Source organism: Diadema setosum, chromosome 11 (assembly GCF_964275005.1).
Source record: "Diadema setosum chromosome 11, eeDiaSeto1, whole genome shotgun sequence".
Lineage (NCBI taxonomy): Eukaryota > Metazoa > Echinodermata > Echinoidea > Diadematoida > Diadematidae > Diadema > Diadema setosum.
In genome coordinates, this window is record NC_092695.1 from 31,255,875 (window position 1) to 31,265,025 (window position 9,151).

A 9,151-nucleotide genomic window follows, 5' to 3' on the forward strand; every position below is an offset into this window, starting at 1 on the left:
TCGTGATCAATATTTCTCTTTCTCGAAATCATGGGTAATTGTCCAATTCTTATTTATTTGTAATACTGGGCAAGGTACAAAGTTGAATTGATTTTTTTTTTCTTAGGGTGTATATAAGATTGTTAAATCGTCTATTATTATTACAGTGTTTTTTTTCTATAAAGTGATCAAAAGCGGCAGTATGGGTATGTCTATGTAGTGTGTGAGCAGAGAATCGTTTAATTCTTTAGTATAGACCTGTAAATATTGACAGAATCAATGAAGAAGTATAGATTTGCTGGTGGTGATAATGCTTTAAGTGTAGTTCACAATATTTGATTAGATTTGATTTGATTTGATTTCATCGGTTCCTGCATTATATCATTGCTCATGCAGATACATAAACATATGTCATATACATTACAAAATGAGTTTTTTCATTACCTTTAGAATATACAGCAATACATTTCTTCATTGCCTGTACATAAATGTCCAACAGAACAGTGATGCAATGAATAACGCAGAAGGGCTACAGCTTAAGCATTGCTTGATTTGCATGCAGCCCTCGTACATAATACATAACATATAACTATAAAATATAGTTATCTCTATAGAATCACTAATTATGGCAAATCAACTAATATCATCATGCAACTTGCTATATCTGAAAAAAAAATGCATGGTGTATATAAAGGACTTCTTCGACAAAGCTTTTCATAATTTGTAAGCATTTTTGGCGTCGGATGAAACCAACCTAATTTCTCAAAAGAGATTCTTGGCGTTGAGTGAATAGCATATTCACATCGCATTCGTCAGAATGACGCATTGCTAATGGTGAAATACGTTTAATGCATCTTTTTATCTGTGGTGTTTTGAGAGTCTTTCTTTCGTCTTGTTCTGTTCCCTAGGAACATCTACTCGGGAACCCGGGCATCGCAGATGAAACCACTGATAAGATCAGCAAGCTGATCATTGGTGCTATAGTGCAAGTGTTTGTAAAATGGGACCAGATTTCTGTCACCGAGCATCATCTGAGCCTTTGTCAACACACTATCCAATTGAATCTCCGCCTTGTTACTTCTGTTTGATGCAGTGCCATGTGACATTGTGTGAGAGTAAATACCTTTCCAAGGAATTAATAATTTTCAAGCAATAGGCACCAAAGGGCGTGTCATAATAGCCTAATTTAATTCCCCTTGGATGTGAAAGAGGCACAACCATCAGATCATAAAAGATCCTTAAGCTGCCTGACTTGCGTTTCAGAGGGAATTTCATTAAATAATCTCAAAAATGATTGGTATCTTTGCAGGTTATGATGCACATCTGAAATGCTTTGAATGTTTGAAGATCGATGGTCAATAATGAAAGAGAGTTCACATGTCTGAGCGACGTCACCAACGTCCTCGAGATTCATCGCGTCTCCTTTGGTTGAGTTTTCTACGTATCGATGTTATGACACAAAGACGGGAAACGCCTTGTCCAATTGACGTTATAACAGATATTACCGTTATGATTGTGTGTAACTCTACGAATCACTCAAAGGGAATTCCACCAACAAAGGCCTTTTTCTCGTATAGGATAATGGAAAATACGCGTGATATATTGATGAACAATTATAAAGTCTACACAGTCAGAAAATAATTATTCTATTTTGCCCCTTTCTGTCTCGTCCGATTCCAAGATTTACCGCCATAATGCACTCAATTTGTTTTCAGGCGAATTCAATTCATTTCATTTGTTTTGCGTATATAGTTCTCAAAGGTTTGTTTACAACTGTGATCAACATGTAATTATATATGACAATACCTCTGAAGGAAAGGAAATTCGTAGCAATCACAACCACACAACATTTTGATAAATCAGTGCCATGTGGTAACAAAGCAGGCGAAAGAGAAAGAAACACTGGCCATGAAATATTTTCATGGAAACGAAGTTGTTTAGCTGCAGGATCAAAAAAAAAAAAAAATGGTGATGGATGTTTACCAAAAGAGTAAATTACACAGAGTGGCATCGTCGCACTACATAAAGATCACAATGAACGATAGATTGTATAAGATCAGGAATTGTTTTCTAAAAATCCCAATCACTACAAATATCACATACATAAGATCATCACTGTGAATCGTTCACGCCTATTGGATAAGCACTACATCTTATACATGAAGTATCAGTTGATATCTCAAGAAGTTTGATATTCAATAACACTGAAAGACGACGAACAACCTGTATGTATCAAACTAGCAGTATCCTGGGTGTTTTTGTTGTCCTATGAGGTTGATAATCAGTTTGACAGTTGTATATATTTCTGTCTCCTCATCAGCTCATTACACTATCTGCCTTCTTCAGGCCTTGGCGCGTATACGAGACAATTTTACATTGATATAGTGTACTAAAAGCCTATATATTTTTGGAACCTACATCCTACAAGCTTTGCTTTTTAGTGGGTTTCTCATATTACACGTCAATTATACGTCCTTATGCATTTGTGCAATTTTATTTCAAACTGACCATTGTGTTAAAAACATTTCTTTTTCTAAAATCAAATGGAATATAAAACTTGTATGAAATGTGGAATATGGAACATGAATAAAAAAAAAAAAAGTAGGAAGCAAGAATTTATTCGTGGCCATCATTACCTGCATGGTGTCCACTGGCGTATTCGAAACGAAGCCTCTGATTATTACAAGATTTAGGATGAAAGGAAGAAGGTAGGATACTTTCAAGAAAATTATTCCATCAACTGGAAATAAATAGATGAGACGTCACATTGAATTGATCAAGGGAACTGAATATCGTTTTGGCCGATTTTACCGATCTCGCATATGGAATTCTCAAAATGGATGGCGCGATTTCATTCTTGCAGTCCCCTTTGTATACAAACTGAGTTGTGTGTCGTGATAACGAAGTAGACAACGTTATTTTCTCACTCTTCCGAATTCTAACATAATGTCAGCAGAGTTTGATTGTGATAAATGTAAGTGAATAATTTCTCCCCTTGTCACACGATAGTTGTTTGATTCAAGTCATCGAGTTCTTAAATGAAGCGGGAACGGAACAATAATTATGGATATGAAATCAAGAGAATATCAAGCAGAGGGGTGAAGGTTGAGGTGGTGAGTTAAAACTAAGAATATTGTTATTATCATTATAGATTAGCAGTTGCGATCTTAAACATTTCATAATTTGTAGAGGGAGACAAATTGAAGAAAATTCACACCTCAATAATGGATATGTTTACAAATTGATAGCGCAAAATATCCTGAAGCCGATACTATATGCCTAGTTTTGTCCTGTAGACGATGGCGGTTGGATTTTCATTACGCAGAGCAATTTAGGAAGTAAAGTAACGTAATTAGGCTGACCACATACCTAAAGGAATGGTTTTGAATTTGACATATACGATGAGTGTGAGGATCTTTTTCTGTTCGTTTTACGTCATAACGACATTGTCTCTTTCATTGTTTGAGAAACGTGTTCTTCACAATGTGATTGTCGCATCACTCCAATTTATATTAGTCACTCACATTTACGCACATGAACATGCACGTGTACACACACAACATGTTAATATCTGCAAATTTACATATCGTGTGTGTACAGTGTCATGCATGTGTGTACAGTGTCATGCGTGTTCATACGTGCGTAACAATGTGTGATAATAGTAGAAATACAGATGTTGTATAAGAACAAAACCTGATTCATACTTGGAGTTTATGGCATTGTGATTTTCAGTGAGCGTCTATCAGTAATACCGCAGGGAGTTCAATATGAATGAAAGGCGTGTTGTGAAGGACTGACGTTTTCTCATTATTCTCTTAAAAATGAAGCATCCTTTACCGAAACGTCGGGAGTGTTTAGGCCCTTGTCAGGACCACATGACTAGAAAGAATACGCAGTACATGATGCACCGTCAAGCCTTCTACTTCAAAACATCTGAATCATCAAACCCGCTTTCAGATTAATGTTCGCACAGACGTGACGTCCCTTTTGATGAAATCGCAACCTAGACCGTTTCAGATATTCATTACAATTATTTATGTGTTTCTTTTCGTACAGCCTATAGTAATGAAGTATGTCATTCACCTGCACTCTCCCATGAAGTTCCATAGGCAGGAATTCACTTACTAGTTGTTGCTAGGTGAAACAAGCCTCCTGCAAGCTTTGTGGTTGTTCAGAGAATTTCGGCTGATTTTCAGACTTTTACTTTTGAACAACTTCTGGGTACAGAGTTTCTGAATTTACAGTGATTGGGATAAGAAATAATGATGTTTTCAAACTTTATAACAAATCGCAATGAACAAGGATGATGACACAGCCGCTTCACCATAAAAAAAAAAAAAATGCATGAGTGGGGGCATACGGGAAGCAGAAATGAAGAAGAGGGCATGCATACATTCTACACAGGTGACCGTATAAAGCAAGTGGTATTGTAAATGGGTGGCACTGCTACGTTGTTGAAATAATTATATGAGCCTCCTACTCAAGCATGGTGAGCCCCCACTCATGCATTCTTATGGTGAAGCTGCTATATACCCTATTCGGTGGAATTTGTGTTGGGTTTTCCGAATGTTGGTTTCTCTGTCCAAGTAACACAATTAACATGATCAATTCAACAAATCTAAACATGGAGCTGTCGATTTCAATTCAATTCAATTTTCAATTCAATCATAGTTTATTTCCAATCAACGAAAATCAAAACATAATACAAAGTATACATGTCATGAAATGATATTGTCCAAACGTTTACAAAAGATTCATGTAGTATACGAAATAAATCATATACAACAACATATGTACAATAATTACGAGGAACAATGCATGTATACTTCGTGAGCGTTCGGAAAATAATTTCAATTATGGAAAATAGCGATCCACTAAAAATCAAAGCTTGTGGGACGTGGATCGCTATATAAATAATGAGTAAACAATATATTATTCAAGGTTTTTTTTTTTTTTACAGCTATTGTATTAGATATAAATTAGGTCATTTGTAAAAATATAGTTATTTTGAGATACGCCATGGCTTCGGCAATTATAAGAAGTAAGAATAGAGTATCAATGCTATGATTTCTGTACTACATGATATGAAATCATGAAAATCAACTGGACTTCCCCTTTAAGGGCAACTTTTGTAAACAAAGTATTCATAAAATCTGAATACATTACAGGGTCGGTCCATTGGTTGTTAGCATAGGGCAAGCAAGAAGTTTGAGCACAAGCAAAAAGTTATGCATTTATGGATTTAAAGTGATGGTATATTGGTTGAGATGGTGATTCAGATTTTTTGCCAGATAGAAACCCTTATAAACTTGAAATTCCTCTTAGAATCGTATGCTCTTTAATATTGCATAATCAGTGCTGCCTAGTTACCTCACAAAGATTTAAAACCTAAATACTGCTTCAACCAAAATTACACCACCTGCTTGAGCTTATGTACGTTTTTGCTTGACAAGCTTGTGCTTGAAGCAATATTGCTGTTATACACTTTATGTATTTGTTATTTTCTATTACTGAGTATAGGTCAAAGCGTTCTCTCTGAGGAGTATTCTCCAAAAATATTTGCGAGGGAGGCAATTAGGGAACGGCTGCAAAGTTACATTTTTTTACACCCTGGAAACGATTGTGACTTGCATATATTTATCTTCATACTTTTCTTTGTCATTTTAAGTATTTATCATAATATTGTACTGTTGCTTTCCATTGAATAGGACCTGTTAATGGGCAAATGTAATTGTATAGTCCTCTGTGTCTATCTAGAGATGACATTTTCAAATTCAAATTTAGTTTATTTCCACAAGTTCAGTTTTGAAAAAAAAAAACATATACAGATAGACAATCAATCAAATCAAACATAGTGTACATATACAAACCAACAATTATTTCGAGTGGGTACATAATCATAAAAAAGTGTGTATTGAAGATTGACATAACAATTAAAATAAATGGTGGTGAAAATCAGCAGTAGATTTGAATGTATGCATGCCCTCTTCTTCTATTCTGCTTCCCGTATGCCCCCACTCATGCATTTTTTTTTTTTTTATGGTGAAGCGGTTGTGTCATCATCCTTGTTCGTTGCTATTTGTTATAAAGTTTGAAAACATTATTATTCCTTATCCCAATCACTGTAAATTCTGAAACTCTGTACCCAGAAGTTGTTCAAAAGTAAAAGTCTGAAAATCAGCTGAAATTCTCTGAACAACCACAAAGATTGCAGGAGGCTTGTTTCACCTGGCAACAAATAGTAAGTGAATTCCTGCCTATGAAACTTCATGGGAGAGTGCAGGTGAATGACAAACTTCGTTACTATAGGCTGTACGAAAAGAAACATACATAAATAATTGTAATAAATATCTAAAACTGTCTAGATTGCGATTTCAACAAAAGGGACGTCACGCCTGTGCGAACATTAATCTGAAAGCGGGTTTGATGATTCAGATGTTTTGAAGTAGAAGGCTTGACGGTGCACCATGTGCACGTACTGCGTATTCTTTCTAGTCATGTGGTCCTGAAAATGGAGTCCGACCATCACGTGGCCTTTCGAGGCTGATCCCCTGAACAAATTTACGATATTGAAGCTGTATGTCGTTATACACCGTATCATAAATCGCGAGGCACATAAAAGAAAACGAAGAACATCCAAAAGAAAGGGACCCAGACATACCAAAAACAACCACAGGCGAGTGGGACAAATGGGCAGAAATTATGATTGATTGTAATTAAAAAACAATTTGTGCATACAATATTCTATAAAAAAAATCTGCATAAGGGCAAACAAAGTTACTTGTCATTAATACTGAGTACCAGTGAATATACTGTACAATTGTGAATCTTAACCTGATTCTGTGCCGAGCAATACAAATTGCAAAGCCTTAAAAAACTATAAAAACAACCGAGCCCCTTCCACTACCCCGCACAACAAGGCGGCCCACCAGCATCAGCACATTCCCCTAGCTGTTTTTGTTGTAGGTCACTTGCAAAGGCTATCAAAAATTAATGTTGAATTGTGACTGAAATGATTCAAGCGTACATCAGTCATTGACAGCAAATCTATGCGAAGAACTCTTGTCTGTGAGATGTGATTATTTACTGCCCGTTTGATTGCACGTATGTGTTAGATATAATGTGTAGGCCCATGTGCACGCGATAATGAATATTGTTATAAGCTGAATTAAAAGATGATATGAATTAATAGTTTTGTTTTACTTGCAAAATGTCAGGTCATGATGTCATGTTGCGTATGTCGGATGTCAATAAGTTTCTGTTTCAGTTACAGTTGCACTTTGTGTATTTGGGTGTACTTTTCGTGTATTTAGGTATAAATGTATTATTTTCCGTAATATCCAATATCATATAATGTACAAAGATTTTTCATTGCGGACAATAAAGTAATCAATCGATAAATCAATCTTAAAATCCATCTACTTAGGCCTTAGGTTTAGGGCCATCTTCCATCAGAAATGGATGGGATTTACTGTCATAACTAATCATGTAATACTGTACAACAGGTATGCACAAAAATTTAGGGCTCGACATTAGCGGTGGTCCGGGGCCACTGCAAATTGATGTTGGGTCACAAAATTTCCCAGTAGGATATTCTTTACGTGGCCCGATCGGCAACTATAAGATTCAAAAATTTCTATATTATTTATTTCTTTTCATTTCGCGCGGCCAATATATTTCTTCTTCCGACTTTGGGTCCCCAAAATTGCAATTCTAAAGATTCTAGTAGCCCAAATGAGCTACCAGAGAGAGGGAGAGAAAAAAAAAGAGTTATTGTTGAGCCCGAAACTGCACAATTTCGCTTCGCAGTTTAATACTCGATCACCGAGTCCCAGCCGGCTTAGAAACTTGGCATCTCCTAGATGGCTATGTGACATCATTTTTAACCCATAGAATACTATTTGGAAAAAGTCGTCACAAGAAAGTTTTCTACCATTCACTTTTTTGCTGCTATTTTGGCCAATTGTTTCACACCATGTTCGGTTGAAGTGTCTCCTTTGTGACACAAGCAGTTCACAATCAGTTTGATTTATTTTGTTCTGCAGACGTATAAGGGTGGGATTTCACGGAGCACGCGAACGATTTGCGAAGGACGCGAATAGCAAAATCCAGCATTCGTATTTTAGTCTGCAAAAGATCGCCAAACGAACGTGTGGGTTCGGAAGCGTCGTCAATTGTTCGCGAATGTCGTTTTTACTTCGGCGAGAATTTCAAAAAAGTTTGAATTTTTTTGCGAACCTTTTCCGCACACTTGGTCGTGATTTGCTCGTGAATTGTTCTCGAAAGTGTCTTTAAAGCCTCGTCATATATGCGCAAGACTTTCGCAAGACACGCGCGATGTTCGCAAAATGTTCGTGAAACCCCAAACAGACTCCGAAACTTTGGAGAATGTCTCGCGTATGTTACGCGAAATCTGCGAAGTTTTTCCGATCATTTTACGACGTAATCGCAAACTGTTCGCGTACCTTTTAAGATATTCTTGCGAACGTTTAGCGCACGTTTGGGGGATGTATGACCTATACGTTTTCTACAAATAAAAATCGTAACATACATCTAAACATCAAACAATTATTAACAACTATAGTAACAAAAGAAATTAAAGACGAGCAAGGAGAAATAGATGTTTGATATACAAAAAAAAATCGTAGAATACACTTAAAATTAATCTAAAGTATGTAAAATTTCATTTGAACTATAGAGATTATGTGTTGGAGGAACTGCAAAAAAAAAAAAAGATCAAAGGCTTTACTAGTGGAGATATGTCCTGGGGAAAAAAAAAATGTAGGCAAGCACACGACAGAGAAATGAGAGAAAAGAAAGGAGAAATAGAGGAAAGAAAAAAATTCAACTCAAGACAGCTTCCACCTCTCCTTGGGTACATTTTCTCCCATGATTATTGAAAATTCTTCCTTGTTCGCATTTCCGTCGCGTGTTCTTCGTGTACGTAACATGCTGTACTTTAGCAATGATACACACGACATTCGCACATACGTCGTGGAAACTTCGCACAAATTGCGCAAGAATAGTTTTCGGCTTCATTGTCGGAAAACATTCGGAGAAAAACTTTTCCGAATATTGGATTTTGTCATTCGCGTCCTTCGCAAATCGTTACAAGGCTTCATCAGACTGGCGTTGACTCGTCGTAGATGGAGGCGTTACCAATCACTTCCAA